The following is a 19,242-nucleotide window of genomic DNA, read 5'->3' on the forward strand; positions in this document are numbered from 1 at the left end:
AGAGCATATGTCACCTAGGTCAAAGCCTTAGAAACATGTAATAGTTTAGCCCTTTTGTAGGCTAAACTAAAGGGCCTTTTGTTTTTCGCTGAAAAGTATAACTAAAAATATAGTAGAAGAAAATATAAATGGACAATGAATATGGAGAGAATTTATAAAGCCGGGGTGCGGAGTACTGTTTGCCTTTTGCTGCTGGCAGGCTTGCCTTATTGTTTACAGACCATCTTGATTGACTTCTCAACCTATCCTAATAGAATGTATTAGCAGCAACAGCCATGAATCTTACTCACACAGAATACTACTTACCTGTCGTGGTATCTTTTCCTGTTGGTGTGATAGACCAAAGCAACTTAAGGAAGAAAGGATGTATTTCAGCTCACAGTTCAAGATACATTACAGTCCATCACGATGAGAAGTCACAGCTGCAGGAAGCTGAAGTAACTGGGTATATTATGTCCAAAGCTGGCAGAAAACTGCAATGAATGTGTGAGTGTTAGTGCTTGGGTCACTTTCTCTACTCTTATACAGTCCAGGAACCACTGCCTAGGGAATGATGCTGCTCACAGCAGGCAGGCAGGTCTTCCTACCTCAATGAATGTAATCAAGATAATTCCCAGATGATGTGCCCAAAAGCCCATATCCTAAATAATTCCAATTTCTTTCAAATTGGCAACACTAAGCAGCACCTAGAGAGCAAATGTTTTCACTGGCTAAAATTCAAACTACTAAAGAGAATGTGCCAGTTCTTAAACCTTTTCCAGAAGAGAGAATACTTCCTAACCCATTATAAGAGAGGCCAGCATGAGTTGAAAACAAAGCAAAAAATTCTACAAAGGACAACAAACTGCAAATCAATAACCCATATGACATGAAAGCATGTGCAAAAAGATCCTCAACAAATACTAGCACATTGATATCACAATGTATAAAATATGCCTGTGCCTCTCAGCCAGCTGAGCTGTACCCCTCAATGCATAACTTCCCCAACATGAAAACCCACTTAACTTACCACATCATCGAATGAAATATGAAAAATCCTAGAGATATCTCCACCTGTGTAGGAAAAGCATTCCACAGATTCTAGATTTATCCATGATAGAAAACACCAGCTAACTAAACACACAGGAAAACTTCATCAAACTGGTAATGTTGTCTTTAAAAACAAAAACAAACTGTAATTCATATCATAATTGATAGCAAAAGGCTATCCATAATTCCTAGAAGTGTAAGGAGGGAAGCTAATTCTTCTCGCCATACCTCCGTCATCGTAACAGAGATCTCAACACACGCAAAATGGCAGGAAAATAAATAAACAGCATGCAGCTTAATGAAATAAAAGTATCATTATTTACAGACAATATAACTGAATATGTGGTATGTAAATGAATACTGGCTCTATAAGAATCAAACTTGCATTGTATAGTGAAATTTTTACAATCATGTTTTGTTTTTCATATTCATAATAAACAAATATAATATAATTTAGGCACAATGAATAGTATGAAACCCTAAAGGGTAAATGTTATAAAATTTTTGTAATTCTTTACAATGAAAACACAAACCATTTACTGAAGAAATTCTAAAATATATAAACTAAAGATATACTATGATCCCAGTCATGATTGCTGGAGGCTGATGGGCTTCTGTGGAGACTGGGAATGGAGCCATGTGTGTTCAGATTTCCCATGAGTCATTCTGCTGCTTTACGTACAACTTTGCATACTGCAGGGCAGTTTGTTGCACAGACATACAGATTGTAATCTAGAAAATTTTATCTCTCAACCAAGGCTAGCCATTCTCCTTTAAAAAATGGCTCTTTGTATGGCCTTTTTTGGGGGTTGGGGGGAGCAAACAGAGACTGCCCCACTTGGGTATCCATCCCATATTCAGACACCAAATCCAGACACTATTGCTGATGCCAAGAAATGCTTGCTGACAAGGAGCCTGATATAGCTGTCTCCTGAGAGGCTCTGCCAGATCCTGACAAATACAGATGCGGATGCTTGCAGCCAGCCATCAGACTGAGCACAGGGACCCCAATGGAGGAGTTAGGGCAAGAACTGGAGGAGCTGAAGAGGTTTACAACCTCATAGGAAGAAGAACAATATGAACCAACTAGTACCCCCAGAGCTCCCAGAGACTAAACCACCAACCAAAGAGTACACATTGGAGAGACCCATGGCTCCAGCTGCATATGTAGCAGAGGATGGCCTTGTTGGACATCAATGAGAGGAGAGGCATTGGTTCTGTGAAGGCTCGATGCCCCAGTGTAGGGGAATGCTAGGGAAGTGAGGTGAAAGTTGCTGGGTGGGTAGGTGGGGGAGCACCCTCATAAAAGCGGGAGGAGGAGGTATAGGATGAGGGTTTATGCAGGGGAAACCGGGAAAGGGCATAACATTTGAAATGTAAAGAAATAAAATATCCAACTGAAAAACAAAGAATTCTTGAGTTCATTTCTTATCTATGGTGTCTAAGCTCTGGTCGACCAGTTGAACTCACTGCTGAGCTCAAATACTAGCTTTTACTAAATCAAGCTCTAGAGAAGATGGGCACTCTCCCATAGCCAACACATGTAAAGTGTTTGATCCTGGAGCTGAGGTTAGCACAGTTACAGCTCACAGGACAAAAATGTACCCTGGCATCCTGTTAAGGAAAACCACTTCCAGGCATCAGATAGTTGGGCTGGGATTTTTTTTTTTTTTTTGTTCTAAGAATTCTGGCTACTTAAGAAATCTCAGAATGATAGTGACAGCACTCGTGTCTAAAGGATCACAGCATCAAAGAAAACTGCCTTTTGCCATATTTTCTCATTTATGTTATCATAGTGCTTACTGATTGTGATTTGCAACATGTGAGAATTGTGTTGCAAATTGTGGTGTGCCTCAACTGGAAACTGGAGGGGAAATAAAGTGGCACCATAAAACATAGATGCTCCTGGGACTGCATCTGATGGATCTTCTCTCCACTTCCGAGTCAGAGAGATTCTGGGCACATGGATGTTGACTGGCATCACAGATATTGACAGTTTCCCACCTTGATTTTGCCCTCTCCTTGCCATCTGGTATGTTTCATCTTTATGGCAACTTCACAGTATTTAGAAACATCTAGACACATTGTAAGAAAAATTTCAGAGAGGTAAAATTGAGGAGGAAAGACCAACCCTGAAGGTAGACAACATCACATGGCCTGGGATCTCTGATGTCATCAAAAGGCAAACATATCAGTGCTGAAGTCTCATTTATTTAATAATCAGAGTTAAATAAACCATGGTTCATGTCATGAAGACTATATGGTCCTACCTTTTCTGCAAATCCCTGATCCAGTACCAGTCCTTTCTCCAGTTTTACTTAAGAACCTTGATTTTTTTTTCCACCAAGACCTGTCTCAACTACCTTGAGAACTTAAGTTCTCTTCTCAGTTCCAGTCATGAGTGTGGAAGTGCTTAAGACTAACTACCCACCTTTCTATATCTTTTTCTATGGATGCTTGACATTACATAAAAATCAGACATGAAAAGGTACAATTTAAGAGCTATGATGTTGGCTCTGGAGAGATGGCTCATTGGTTAAGAGCACCTGTTATTCTTGCAGAACATCCATGTTCAATCCCCAGCACCCACATGGTGGTTTACAACTATTCATACTCCAGTTCCAAGGGGTCTGATGCCCTTTGCTGACCCCCCCAAGAGTATCGGGTATTCATGTAATAGCTATGGAATTAGGTAGAAATATCAAAGAATGTCATGGTCAACCAGTACAGGGAGGGAAATGAAGGTTGCTAAAAGGGCCATGTATGTGTATATATATATACATGTATGTATATATGTATATATACACAGTTACTCCACAAATGTTTTGAAGATAAATTCAATGATCCTGGAACTTTATTAAGGGCATATGGCTATACAAAGCAGACTATCTCTGTTCCCATGGCATTTGTATATAACTGAGAGGTTACAAAATTAGATCTGGGCAGGATAAAGCACATATCTATGAATCTCAATTCCAGGATGGTAAGGCAGAAAGATCATTGTGATCTAGTCTAATCCTAGACTACTTAGAGAAACTGTCTTAGAGATATATGCAAAACAAACAAACAAGCAAACTAGTAGTTACAATAAAGTGCAATAAGCAGTCGGCCATCATTTGGAAGAGAGGCCCCTTGGTCTTGCAAACTTTATATGCCTCAGTACGGAGGAACGCCAGGGCCATGAAGTGGGAGTGGGTGGGTAGGGGAGTGGAGGGGGAGGGTCTGGGGGACTTTTGGGATAGCATTTGAAATGCAAATGAAGAAAATACCTAATTAAAAATGCAATAAGCACCAGACTAGGAAATAGTCAGGGTTTTGGGACAAAAGTCAGGGCATGAGTATTGTTTTACAGGACATCACAAAAGACCTCCATGAAGTAATAACCTTTACAAGTGTTCATGAAATTAGCTTGGTAAGAATTTGGGGAAAATGTTTTCCTGGCAGAATAATAAGCCACATGTATGGCACTGGAGAACAGGTGTGTGTTAGAATGTGTGTAAGGAGGTGGCCAGGTCCAAAAGAGTAAAGCACTTGGAATCTTCTCCGGCATGTTAAAATGTTTTGATTTTCCTCAAAGAAAATAAGAACCATTAGGCCACATTTAAGAAGACTAAGACATGTGATTATGATCACTCAAATGGATATTTCTTTCATGCTTTTTCATTGACAATTTTATGCATGTACATATTGAATTTTCATCATTTTTCACTATCCATGCCCCTCTTGTCCCATTCTCTACCTTTCCCCCCTAAAATCTCCTCTATTTTGATGTCTTTTCTCACCCACTGAGGTGAGGGATATTTACACAAATATGGTCAACTTAATGGCACACCTTCCCTATCCCTCATGGGCTGTCCACATGTCATAACCTCTGAGTCAAAGCTCCTCAACCAATCATGGGTTTTGTGTATGAAATCTACCAAAGCCTGATGGTCATGGTCTTTCGTTATCCTGCTTCAGATGTCTCCTTAGAACCATCCCCTGTCCGTTCTTGTCATACATTCTACAATCCAACCAGTTATCCTCCAAGCTCAACTTGTTCTAACATACATTTGCTTTTCAACTTACCCTTAACAGCACTAGAAGATTCTCTCATTTCATTCTTCTCCTGCATCAACCAGGCTGTATTTTAAGGTCTTTTCTTCTTTAAAGCCTTGCCTGGTTTCCTAGGATGATGTTGCTTTCCTTGTACTGAACTTTTAAAAGTGCTTCTTCAGTCTTCCCTCCTTCCCTCCTTGGAATTTGCATAGTACATGTGGTATATATTTTAGTCCTCAATGTGTGACATCTGATGATGAGAGATAAGCATTATTATATTTCATGCCCTCTATAGCTATAAGCCTAATTCTAAAGACTATGATAGAATCACAATTAACCAGGAAGCAACTGAGTAACTGGTGCTTTTATTGCTAGAAGATGTCCCCTTTTCAAAGACATTGTGATTTCCAGTTTCACTTCTGAGAGCCTTGCACCAAGTGTCTGTATTATGCAATGTCATTAAATGCATGCTCGAATTTATGTCTATTTTTAGAATATTCTCCAATAGCTTAGATAATTATGGGAAATGAGCCTTGGAGTCTGGATTATTGTGGGAATTAGTTGAGACAATTGAACCATTTTTTTTAATACAAAGTCCTATATAAATAGGCAAATTTGGCATAAATTTAAAACTACTTTAGTATACTTTCTTGCAATGAATATTAGTTATGTGATATTGGTACCTATAAATAGATTTATGCAGAAAATCTGTTCTCAGCAGAATCGTGAGAACATCCTTCTGTTGCTACTAGCTGCATAACTTACATGACTTTAGCAAAAGGGAAGAACATGGGACCCTGAGTCAGCAGAATTGCAGAATTAGTTTGAATAATAATCTACAAATGATTTCCTCCTTATGTGCAGTTCTTCAATGCTCAGAGCTTCAGTTTCTCTACTTGAGGTAGTGATCCTCCCTGACAGCATGTATCAAGAACTGAAATAATGAGTATACAAATGTTTTTGTAAACTGCAGTGTTTCTCTTCATAATAAATATTAAATTTACTACTGCCAACCATCTATTGAAAGTCATCGCATAAATTTCATCCAGAATTATGTGCCAACAGTCGAAAATATCTCACCCTAACAGATGTAACTTCTAAGGTCTCTTCTGACTCTGGTTACTAAAAAGCACGGTTGACCTTCCCGGGTCAGCAGTTCAGGGTGTGCACAACACAACATGAAGGTATGTCAGGCTGAAATGTTTGACTATTAGACAAGCAAAAAGTGACTACATCAAGGAAATCCAGCTCATAGGGGACTTCAATTTGAGCAGAAAAATTTCACCAACATTAAATATTACAGTCTAACCTCTTTCTGTGACCTCCAGCTACTCTAAAACATTCTGACTTGAAAGATCCCCAATGGAGGAACTAGAGAAAGGACTGAAGGAGCTGAATGGGTTTGTAGCCCATAGGAGGAACAGTAATATGAACCAACTAGTAACCCCAGAGCTCCCAGAGACTAAACCACCTACCAAAGCATACACATGGAGGTACCCATGGCTCCAGCTGCATATGTAGCAGAGGATGACCTTGTTGGACATCAATGGGAGGAGAGGCCCTTGATCCTGTGAAGGCTCAGTGCCCCGGTATAGGGGAATACCAGTATAGGGAAGCAGGAGAGGCTAAGTTGTTGAGCAGGGGGAGGGGGTATGGGATAGGGGGTTTTCATAAGGGAAACCAGCAAAGGGGTTAACATTTGAAATGTAAATGAAGAAAATATCTAATAGAATTGTTTTTTAAAAAAGTAACTGTAATAATGTATTTATCTATTCATTCCATAGGTATTTATCGAAAGCCAGCAGAGGTGCCCCTAAGAATGCTAGGTCAGAGCAGAGAAAGGGATCAGCTGGTAAAAATCACTTGCCATGAAAACCTGATTAAAACTTTGATTCCTGGAACTAACAATGAAAGGACAGATTCAACCCTCAAAGGTTAACATCTGACTCCACACAACATACCTGCATATCTCTGCTTTCATCTTACTGAAACTCTACCCTACCACTCTTCTAGAACACCCCCTGATGCCACATTTCTAGTTTTCTGGCTTCCACAGGTACTCCAAGTTGAACACATATGGCTAAAGTTTCAAAGCTAGGATCTACATATGACAATGGATACATTCCGTTTGCCTTTCTGGGCCTGAGCTATCGCAGTACAGTTTGTTCCAGTTTTGCCAATTTACTTATAAATTAAATAAAGATTATAATATTTTTAAAAATAGCACAAGGTTGCTACTGCAACACAATGATATGGTATGGTTCTATAAGAAGTCCCATAAATAGAAAAAGTAGAGTGAGTCTCAAAATAAAGAGTGGCATGGTATGCTGTCTGCACAAATGATCGCCTCTAACAGACAACTTGAAAATGTTTCCAAACAGAGTGAAACAATGGTGTTTCTTGAAAACTAGTAGAAAGTTTCTAAGCATATGGACAATCCAATATGTGGATTCAACTTCCAAGCCAAGGATAAAGATTAGGACAAACTTTCTGCATGTTTGTGGAGAGGGAAATTCTTGCCCCCTGCTTCTCCAGCAAAAGGAGGAAGTGACTGGGTGGTGATTATGGAGATAGATAGAGTTCCCTTTCATCTTGCATTTTACTTAACATCTAGCTCTTAAATCTTCCTACCCTTCTTACAAGTTAGAATGACTCAGTATGACCGAATTGATGCTCATAGCTCTCTTTAGCTTTAATAATGAGCTAATTGCCAGAACTACTTATTAATTAACTGTTTATTCATAAAATGTACATGACAACAGGATGTGAAAGAGGGTGCTTTCCCACTGTGTTAACATTGGCTGATACGCCATGACTGAAATTAAAGGGTGAAGAAGACCTAATACTCTAAGAAGAGGCCAAACTGTCTACTGGGAGGTACTGCAAACAGGCTTAGGTAACTTGGGTTGTCCTTGTGGGCACAGACAACCAGGGATGCCGGGGACAAGTAAAGAGGGCATATATATTTCTTTTAAAAATTATATTTCATGATTCTGAACTCTCCTGCTTACAACCATCACCTTCAAAAGCCTTGAAGATACTGTCTAAGCTTGTGCCTCACTTGACCTTGAACCTGACTCATTCCCCCAAGCCCTCCCCCACAAAGCCTGGAGGCTAGAAGTTTCTTGGAGAAGCTTGACATGACAGAAGAGACATGGTTGGTTTAAACTATAAACAATAAAACTATTAACTATGTTGCAAGTCCTGTGTCAAAACTTAAAAATGGGGCTGAGGAATATCTCAGTCAGTAAAGTATTTGCCTTATGAAAACAGGGTCCTGATTTCAATTTCTGAGACATATTTATATTTTTAAAAATCAAGAATGGTAGAGTACTTGTAATCCTAGGATTAGGGAGGGGAAAGTAAGCAGATCCTGTGGTTTGCTGAACAAACAGCTTCATCTACATAGCCTGTTCCAGACATGTGAAAGGCCCTGTATCATAAAGTGGATAGTGCCCTGTATCACAAATGGATAGAGCCTGAGGAATGACACCCAAATATGCATAGATATATATCTGCATCTACACACATCCATTCAACTTCACACACATCAAAAGCACACAAAGTAGAAAATGCCTCCTCTTTATCTAATATGTAGAGGAAGTTCTTCAAATCCCAACTCTGCTTATGTAAAAGAAATTAAAAACAATTTTCACTTAGACATTTTCTAGATTCCAAGAGGAAGAGGTGAAGAGATGTGTGCTTTGGGCAGTGGAGGCAGATACAAATCAATGAAAATATATTTCCCCTTGAAAAGTTAGGCTTAGAAGACTAAAGGACACCCAGGTTTTGTTTGAAATAGATCGGAGTGATCTAAGAACATGTTGAAGCACCAAGTGTGAATCCATCACCCCACAGATGGTAGCAGTCAGAACACCCTCAGATTCAATATCCTCAGAGAAGCACATGCAAAACATGGCCCCAATGAGAAATGAGCTGGATCTCCCTTTATGACTCAGAAAGTCAACCAGTACTATATGAAAATAAGGCAAGCTAGAAGAATGTTCCTCCCTCCACTGTGCTCCTGTCCCTAGACTCTGCTGAGCATTAGCTGAAACTGCATGATATGTGTAGGTTGAATGAATGGCTCAAGGAATAGTGGACAATGTTCACCATAACCCCTTCTTCTTCGACCATGGCTCTCCAACACTGAGAGTATTCCAAGCTGTGCACACCAAGAAATGAAAATTCAGATTAAACACACCAGAAGCTTTCTACCCCCAAGGTTCCAATGCATTTTACATTTTATTAAGTCACCCACCACCCCAACAGCCTCTTTCTAGTTTATTGGCTTCCATAAGTAACACAGTTAAACATATGGATAAAGATTGAAAACTGAGATATGCATATTTCATAGAACACACAGTATTTCTGGGTTATCTAGTTTATTATAGTGTCTTCTAATTTCAATTATTTATACACAAAAATTTATGATTTTACTTTTCTTTATAGAGAAATCATATTTCATTGTGCATATGTACCACACTTCCATTATTTGGTCATTACTTGATGGACATCATGGCTGATTCCATTCCTTAGCAACTGTGAACAGAGCATCAATAAACATGCATCTCCAAGTATCCCTGTGGTGGACTATAAAGTAATTTGTACATGTAACCCAGGAGTGATATAGCTGGACCATATCCATATCGCCTAATTCTAACTTTTGCAAATCCAAAATGGTTGCACTAGCTTAGATACTTGCCAACAATGTAAGGGCTCTTGTTTCCCTACACCTATACCATCCTTTGTTGTCATTCATTTGTAAACTAGAATGCCCTTAAACTCTACAACACCCCAAAGTAAAACCATGTGTTTATATTCAATGATCATAAAATCTTTAGTTGTCTTCTTGAGAATATCCAGAGGAAAGGAAAGGAGAAGTCAATAGAACAACTTCAAAAGAATAGAAAGAAAAGCAATTAAGTTGCTTCCTACTCACCTCTCATGACCCACACTGTTTAATGAAGCAATTATGTGTAAAGTATGTCATTGAATTGTCATAAAACCCTATGATTAATGTCTTGTGTGATGGCTCAGCAGTTAGGAACATGTAATGCGCTTACAGATGACCCAAGTTCAGTTCTCAGCACCCAATTTGGACAGCTTGCAATCATCTCTACCTCTAGTTCTAGAGCATCTGCTGCCCTCTCTGGCCACTGAGGTCATGTGCACTCATGTGCACATACTCACACACAGACACAAATACACACTGCACATGAGTTTACACAAATTCATGAAATCTCATAAACAATTCAACATCTGAAAAAAAAATCTCTCCTGAAGTGGAAACTTCAGGTTCTTTGGAAAGTTATTATGCCAAATGTTGTTTTGCTGCAGCATACAGGTGAAAGGATGTCATGTTAAAGCAAACACATGAAAAAATGTTTTCCTGAAGCAGGCACAGGTGAAAGGATGTTTTGATACAGCAAACACGTTTTTGAAAGGACTCTTGATGAAAGAGTATAAATATGACCCCACAGACAGTGGGAGACAAACACTGAGCATTGGTTTGGTTTGCTCCACCTTGCTATTCTTCTCTAAAGACACATATGTATTGGTTCACCTTACATAGCATTGTTGAATTCAACTTGTGGTTACTCTAACTCTGAGAAAACCTCATCCAAGAACTGCTCATGAGGTTCCTACAGCAGCTTGCTCCTTCTGCAGCCTCACCTCAAGCTCATTGGCAAGCCTGGTGGTTTCTTGAGGATTGAATTACAGTGTCTGCTTGCTGAAAGTACTTGACTGTAGCTGCCAGTTTGTGCCTGGTATCTGCTTGCCAAAAAGACTGGACTGTAGCTACTAAGTCATATTTGGTGTTTGCTACAGGACTGAACTGCTGCCAAAAACGATCAAGCTTGCCCTCAGTGAACTATCGTAATAACTTTTCTCTTCCACTGTCTCTGGTGGGCGGTGGGCTAGAGGAGAGGTGAACCCTTATAAAAAGTAGGTTGCATAAATGTTATGCCTACACTCTCCTTCTGAGCCTAATCCAAAACACAATTTTGAACCAAAGAAAAAAAGAGGGAGGAAGGGAACAATACAGTAGGCCAGGCTTATCAGACAATTTCACAAAAGCTGCACTCTTTTATGTCTTTGTCTTTTACTTTATGCTGGCACAGGATGCATAAAAGGATGCTAGACAGACACAGACTCATGACAGGAAAATCCCCACTGTCTATTCATTGAAGTTGGTTTAGTTATTAAAATTAGGCTTGAAGTCTCATCTCCTTGTATTCTCTGTGACTTGATTATGTTTCGGGGGCTGGTCCACATTCTGCATTTCACACAAAGCTTGGGGTTTTGCCTTTTGCTTTGGGGAAAACTGAAAAATTACTGTCGGGAGTCATGGGCCAATATCCCCTCCTTTAAGAGCCATCTAATGCCAATATAGTATTGCCTGTCCATGCTGCCATCCACCTTCCTTTCACTTCCTTCTTTTCATTGCTTGCCTTGGGAACTAAAGGAAAATGAATGAAGAAAAATAATGTTTGTGCCTTTCAGCAGACTTCCACTTGGCACATGGTGTTAGGTGTTCTGCATGTGTCATCTCATTTAATTCTTTCTGCAATTCTATGAAAAAGATAAAGTAGTAAGTATCTAGGGTCAGGAGAACTTACAGGTCTTCCTGACTCTGTAGATGTTCTATGTTCTTAATTGCCCTAATGCAATTGGAGATATTCACTGTTTTATCCACAGTCTCAAAAAAGATGAATCAGAATAAAAGAAGGCTGTATTTCCTCACATCATGTAATGTGTTAACTTGAGAGCAAATCTACTATTAAAAAAATACATAGTGCTGCAGTCACAGCCTTTATCCATAGTCTTAATTTTTTATAAAGGAGCAAATAAAAATTTTCTCTTGCTTCACAAATCTATTTTTCATTAAAGGCAGACATGCCCTCCAGTAATATTAAATGTTGGGCAGGCAACCAAAATATATTGCCAAATTCTTCTCTGCATTTGGTTGTGTGTAGCTATTTCTTATATCCTCTGACAGATTGCTTTCTAGACTGACAATGGCTCAGCAAATTTGCATCCTAGCACATTTGTTATACTTTAGAGGTTTTGCCATGGCAAAATTGGAACTATCAAATCTCCATCTCTGTGAAAGATATTTCAAGGTAAGTGAGATATGTGCGAAGAAGTATGAATTCCTCACATACATGCAGACATGGCAATACCTATGTTTCTATTAATGATGATCCTCACATACATGCAGACATGGCAATACCTATGTTTCTATTAATGATGATCCTCACATACATGCAGACATGGCAATACCTATGTTTCTATTAATGATGATCCTTTTTTTGAATATCCTTTTTTGATACTGTCTCCATGTATATGATGGTCTCAGAAGAGAGAACCTATCCATAAAATATGTGTCAACTGCTAGTATGATTTAGGCAAATTAGAGTCTGTTGATCTATGGATTATAATTTCTAACTAGTATTGGTGATGCTGTTTAGTGGATGTCTAAAATTAAACAAATTGAAAATATGATATACATTTGACATGCTGAGAAGTTCTGCTATCATTTGGATTTAGTTTTTCAACTAATGGCAAACATGGTGAAGACATGGTGCCCAATGTGACAGCATCAAAAGGTAATAGAACTTTTATAAGATTGAGCCTAATAAGAGGTAAACCAGTTAGCTAGTAATGGGTTAATGCTCATCTCAGTAGAGTAGGTTATGTATTTGGGGACTGAATTATTAACAATAGTTATAAAGCAAAGCCACCCTACATGTTTGACCTCTTCTACATAAGACAGTTGTCTCTGTGTCTGCCCTATGACATCACTTGGATCAAGGATGTATGAGACCTCCACCAGATATAGTCATATGAACTTCAGCTTTCCAGCCTACTAATCTATGACTTAAATTTTTTTCTATAGAAAGTACCCAGTCTTGGGCATTTTGTTACAGCAGCACAAAATGTATTGATATACACTCCTTTCCTGAAATTTAGCTTAAAAACTTCACTGAAAAGGACAAATTGTTGAAGAATCAAGATTGAAATCTGAAAGCATAAGATTAAAAACCTCAAAAATATGCTTTCATCTGCCCACTTTCCAATTTCCACAGGAGTAGACACATGGAAATAAAAAGAAAGCTATATGATTACAGAAGATGAGAAGGGTATGGAACAAAAAAAAGGGAGAGAAAAGTGAAGAGTTGGCCAATCTCAGACTTTTAATTACAATCTTTTATTTTAGGTTATTGAAGTATAATTGACAAATAAAATTATATAATACATATTCAACATGTAAAGAATGATGTCTCAAGATATGTAGGCATTGTTATTTCCAAAATTAAGCAATTAACACCTACATGTGTATAAGGTCAACTTTGTGAGAAAGTTCCTGGCAAATTGTGTAACTTTAGTCACTGTGCTGTGCATCATTAGATATGCAGAATCACTCATCTTATAATTATGATTTGTACCCTGTGACCGAACTCTGCTATTATAGCCCTCCTCCCAACTCCCTAATAACTACCCTTCTGCCATCTGTTTCTATGAGTCTGAGTTTTAGTCCATAGACAAGTAATCGTGTACATTATATTTTTCTGGTTTGAGCTTATTCAACTTAGCCTGATCCCCTACCATGACCACCACCACCACCCCCAACCCCCAGTCTAATTAATACTATCTTAATTGGCAAAATGTCTATGTTTTTAAAAAGCTGACAAATAGAATATTATTGTACTTTGTATACATTTGATAAATATTTGGTTGTTTGTAACAAGCATTGCATATAACATTACTGTACTCATCTATGGAAGAAAGTTGTACTTGATTTGTATTGAGGATAATATCAATAATGTTGCAATGATTGTGTACTTATAGCTACCCCTTTGAGATTGCAGTATTGAACACTTTCGGATAAATATCCAGAAGAAGGATAGGACACTTCTAACTATAATTGGTAAAGAAACCATCTTGCTTTGTATGCAGTCCTATAACTTTTGTGATATTGTCAGCTGGTCATCTGTCCTATTGGGAACCTGATGCTACCACTGGAGCAAAATTGTCCATATCTTAGTTCTCAGAACAGCAGTCACTCTGTATCACAATATCACAAAAGTTTCTATAACAAGCTATAGAAATCTTATATGTTCACTTAGCAAATACTATTCTTGCAGTTCAGCTTGAAAATCAACAGTCAGGATTGTTTTTTCAGCCTTCTTCAAGTATGGTTTTTACCAGTAGAATAGTCATAGTTGTCTTTGCTAGGTGATAATGCACTCTTTCGTCCATTTGGATGTTCTCATTCCCCCTCTCTCATTAAGAAATCCACAATGCAGATATCAGTCTTCCCTTGTATATGGTGAGTCTACCTTCTCTATCTGGTCACGACTCACACTTGGTGTTTTATCGCATCTTGGTGATGCCGTCTTTGACTTTAATGCAGCTAAATCTCTTTATACATCTTCAGACTTTAAATGTTTTCAGACATTATTCATGTCAGCAGGTTTCTGTTCTTTTATATTCTGAAAATATTTTTGTATATTATCCTATTTAATCTTCTCCTCTTTTCCCCTTTACTAATCTCTTTTTCTGAGACTCTCTGGTACTATTAAAGTTTATTGATTATTTGTCCTTGATAAATCTGTAGTTGACACTCAGTTGCACTTTTCATTTCCTCTGTGGTAGTCTCCAGCTCCAGCACACATTGGCACTATAGTAGGAGCTTAGATGCCTGAAGAGCACTCTCAAATGCAGGTTCTAGAACATACACAGAGTGACTGCTATTCTGAGAACTAAGATATGGACAATTTTGTTCCAGTGGTAGCATCAGGTTCTCAATATAAGTCCTTACATTACACACACACACACACACACACCACAGATTCTGGAGAGCAAGCACATGCAGAGCACAGTGGCCCTAAGACAGAAAGGACAGAAGACCAGCTGACAATATCACAATTATAGGGTCTAAGACAGGGACACTCAGAGTTTGATAAGATCTGGGTCCTAACTCTGAGTCCAGAACCTGAGATTCGGTAGATTTTATTGTGACAGTGACTGGGATGCTCTAGGAATAGATATTCAATGAGCCAGGGCCTCTTGTGAAGGTCTTTGTAAGGCATCTAAGACTCAAATGCCCAGGATAGGACTAGCCTGAAGCAGCATTGCAGTCATGTTTGAAGCATAGAATCATGTAATATGACCACTGAATTAGAACCTGAAAGGGGGCATGCTTTCTTAAGATGATTTTTTTTGAAAGGTTGTCAGTTAATGATATGCTGTTGTCATTAGTGGGAAATGAAGCTGGGAGATGAAGGTATGGGTATGAAGCCTGGGGAAATGAACAATGAGGGATGAAGGCTGGGGACGTAAAGGCTGCAGCATGAAGACTGGGGAGATAAAGGCTAGGAGATGAAAGATGGGGGATGAAGGATGGGAAGATGAAGGATGGGGACTAAAATAGGGAGATGAGGATGGGAAGATGAAGGTAGAAGGATGAAGGCTGTAGGGATGAAGGCTGGGGGGATGAAGGATAGAGGGATGAAGGTTGGGAGATAAAGGATGGAGGATGAAGAATAGCGTACAAATTTTGGTACCTCTTACTTTATTTATCTGCCTATACAGTTCTGTTCCATCTCAGATTTAATACCTGAGAGTCAAATGTACAGTGGGGAAAATAAATGGAATAAAAAATAAACATCAATTCTTTTCTACCATAAATCCAGGGTAATTATTTCATAGGGTAGCTGTGCTGTGACAAACCTGATATTTCTAAGTTCTCTAAACAGTATCAGAGAAAAAAGTCCTATTCCCAGAATACATTTAGCATAATCTAGCATACCTCTGACCTAGATTGTTACTCATCTTTGAATAAGGTAGGAGGTTGACGTAAGTATTTCAGAGCAAAACCAAAACATTGTCACCACCAATGTAGGAAGTAAGTACTTTGTTCACAAGACAGATTTCTACTTGAAAATTCTTAATTATAGCTCTCCCTTAGTCCTAAGTCTGCACTAAAGGAAAATGTAAGGCCTGCTGACAGTGAATTACATAATAGCAAATGCAATTTTTGATTATTTGTTTGTTTGTTGAGGTAGAGTCTTATTATGTAGCTCTGTCTGGTCTAGAGTTGAATGTGTAGATCAGGTTGACTTTGGACAGTGATCACCCTGCCTCTGACTCCCAGGGGATTAAAGACACGTGTCACCTTGTCCAAACTAATAGAACTCGTGTTTCAAAGCAATTAGATCAGATTTTCCCACCTTTTTCAGGATGGGTAAATAAAAAGGAAAAACATGCTGCAGTTTTTATACCGATAATGCTCTCTTAAAATGAGAAGTCATATTTTTTTATTAAATATCTGCTTCTAAAACAGGGAGGGAACATGTAGAACAACTTTATTTTATTTTTTTAAATGTAATTAAAGAAAGAATTAATTTTCTAAGCAGATGGAGACAATAATTTAAGTGAAAAGTTAGGAAAGCAAGAAACTTTCATTTGGAAATTTAACAAAAATCAAGAACATTTAATGTGCAAAGTATAATCGGGACAACTGGAAATTAATTATTTCAGAAATTATATTTTATTTTATGAGTTAATTTTTTTTTAAATGAGAGGCTCTCAACTGAACGGCAGTGGTACAGAACTCTTAATCACTGAGCTATTTCTCCAGTTCTGCTCAGTTCTCTTTTTGCACGAAGAGCATGTAAGGAAAATGAAAACCAGTGACTTTTCTTTGACCCCACTGGAAGCTCAGGTTGGAAGGAAAACCACACCTTCAACTTCTAGGCATTTGGGCATATCCAGAAAGGTGTATATGAGTGGTTTACCTGCAGCAGAAGAGTCCGAAGTCATAAACTGGCAAGTGCCCTGAAGTGGTAACAGGGGCGTGCCATGATGTAACTGCCTCAAGTGGCACTCTTCAATGAGCTGCCAGAGTCTAAGTGTGAGATTGCGTGAGGATGGAAAAAGAATTGTGCTGCTTCACAAACAATCTGCCACACATCGTTGTAAAGAGAGCGTCTATGACTGTTGGGAGACCCATCTTTCATGTTATCTCAGAGGTGATAGCAGACCAACATTTACTTTATCACCTTTGCTTTCATGGGATTCGAGTCCAGTGCATGAGTCAGGCCCAGTCTACTAATGCCACCTCATCTGGGGCCTTTCAGCTAATCTTTGTTCTTCTCTTTCTGTAATTATTAACCTAAGATAGGAAAACAGAGCTTTTATCCAGAGACCACATACAGTAAGCATAGACAGGATAGCTTAGATGCTTAAACATGGTGGGACAGATCACATGACCAGAATTTTGGACTGCCAGTGAAATTGAGCCCTGACACCAGCATACTTACTTGACACTGCATCCTGTGATGTAACCATTAAAAGATATTTATTCAACTCATTACTGACCATGATTCTCTTATCACTGAACACCTTTCTAAATGATCCTACTGAGCCAGCTGTAACCCAGAAGACCGTACATGCAAGAATGAGCTGATGGTGCTGGCTCAACTGGCAGTTATCATGTAGAAGAATGTGAATTGATCCATTCTTATCTCCTTGTACAAAGCTCAAGTCTAAGTGGATCAAGGAACTCCACATAAAACCAGACACTAAAACTTATAGAAGAGAAAGTGGGGGAAAGCCTCAAAGATATGGGTACAGGGGAAATTTTCGTGAACAGGACAGCAATGGTTGGTGCTGTAAGATCAAGAATCAACAAATGGGACCTCATAAAATTGCAAAGTTTCTGTAAGGCAAAAGACACTGTCAATAAGACAAAAAGGCCACCAACAGATTGGGAAAGGATCTTTACCAATCCTAAATCTGATAAGGAACTGATATCCAATATATACAAAGAAGTCAAGAAGCTGGACACCAGAAAAATCAAATAACCCCATTAAAAATGGGGTACAGAGCTAAACAAAGAATTCTCAACTGAGGAATACCGAATGGCTGAGAAGCACCTGAAAAAATGTTCAACATCCTTAATCATCAGGAAAATGCAAATCAAAACAACCCTGAGATTCCACCTCACACCAGTCAGAATGGCTAATATCAAAAATTCAGGTGACAGCAGATGCTGGCAAGGATGTGGAGAAAGAGGAACAGTCCTTTATTGCTGGTGGAATTGCAAGCTGGTAAAACCACTCTGGAAATCAGTCTGGTGGTTCCTCAGAAAATTGGACATAATACTACAAGTTCAATGCCCACATGAGCACTAAGAGTGAGTTTCCAGCCAGCTGGGGTAACTTAGTGGGACTGTTTCAAACTTTTCAAGGAAGATCAAATATAAATAAGTGCTCATATAAATCAATGTTTAAGAGTATAAGTGACCTACTTGGCAAATTTGAAAAACAGATATGAGCAGGTAAACTCACAGTGTATATTCAAGTCAACAATATGCAATTGTGTCTCTGACTTGCTGTTCAATTTATGAGGCTGTTCCTGATGTAAAGATATTACCTACATTTTAGGTATTGATGTAAAAATAATGAAGTATTTATTTGAAGCTTAAAAGTGCACACAGGTGTGGGACTGGAGACATGACTCAGTGATTAAGAGCACTGAGTACTCTTCCAGAAAACCTGAGTTCAATTCCCGGCTACCACATGGTGGCTCACAACCATCTGTAATGGGATCAAATCCCCTCCCACTTCTGATAGGTCTAAAGACAGCTACAGTGTACTCACATATATTAAAAAATGAATAAATTAATATTTATAAAAATTGTACAGCACAATACTTTGAAAAATCAAACCAAATAAACTACATATACATCTGTAGGGCAGTGACTATCAAAAAAGCAGCTCACTCTTCTGAAGATCTAGACTAGGACCAGTTCCTACAAGCATGGTAACCTCGAGGAAGGCATTCACGTCTTGGCTCAGATTCTACATTTATGCAATGAGGTCTTAAGTCCTCTTCTGATCTTGTTCAAACCAAGCAATATAATGGGTGTGGGAGTGTTTGACATGCAGAAGTCCTCTTATTTGCAGAGGGCATGGCACAAACTCTACATTATAAAATTATGGATTATGAAAAATGAGGAGAGAGGTTTAAATGGGGAAGGGAATGGGAGGGTAGTATTGGAGAGGGGCAGAGGAGGGATAAATAACACTAAAGCGATGTTTGGAAATCTATATGGAGACATTCAGCCCATGGTTCGAGGAGACATACCTTCCACCTTAGACC

The 19,242-nt window shown here is 38.7% G+C and overlaps 1 long non-coding RNA gene across 1 annotated transcript; it reads right to left on the reverse strand.

Annotated features, from left to right (window-relative positions):
* Positions 1 to 398: 398 nt before the first annotated feature.
* LOC115029233 (uncharacterized) lies at positions 399 to 5,203 on the reverse strand. The gene is made up of 3 exons (XR_003834787.2): positions 5,098 to 5,203; positions 1,010 to 1,053; positions 399 to 473 (listed from the first exon to the last, which is right to left on the reverse strand). It is a non-coding gene; the product is annotated as an uncharacterized LOC115029233 (long non-coding RNA).
* Between the last annotated feature and the right edge of the window lie 14,039 nt (positions 5,204 to 19,242).

The sequence above is a fragment of the Mus caroli genome, unplaced genomic scaffold, assembly GCF_978045245.1.
Source record: "Mus caroli unplaced genomic scaffold, Mus_caroli_1 scaffold_12, whole genome shotgun sequence".
NCBI lineage: Eukaryota > Metazoa > Chordata > Mammalia > Rodentia > Muridae > Mus > Mus caroli.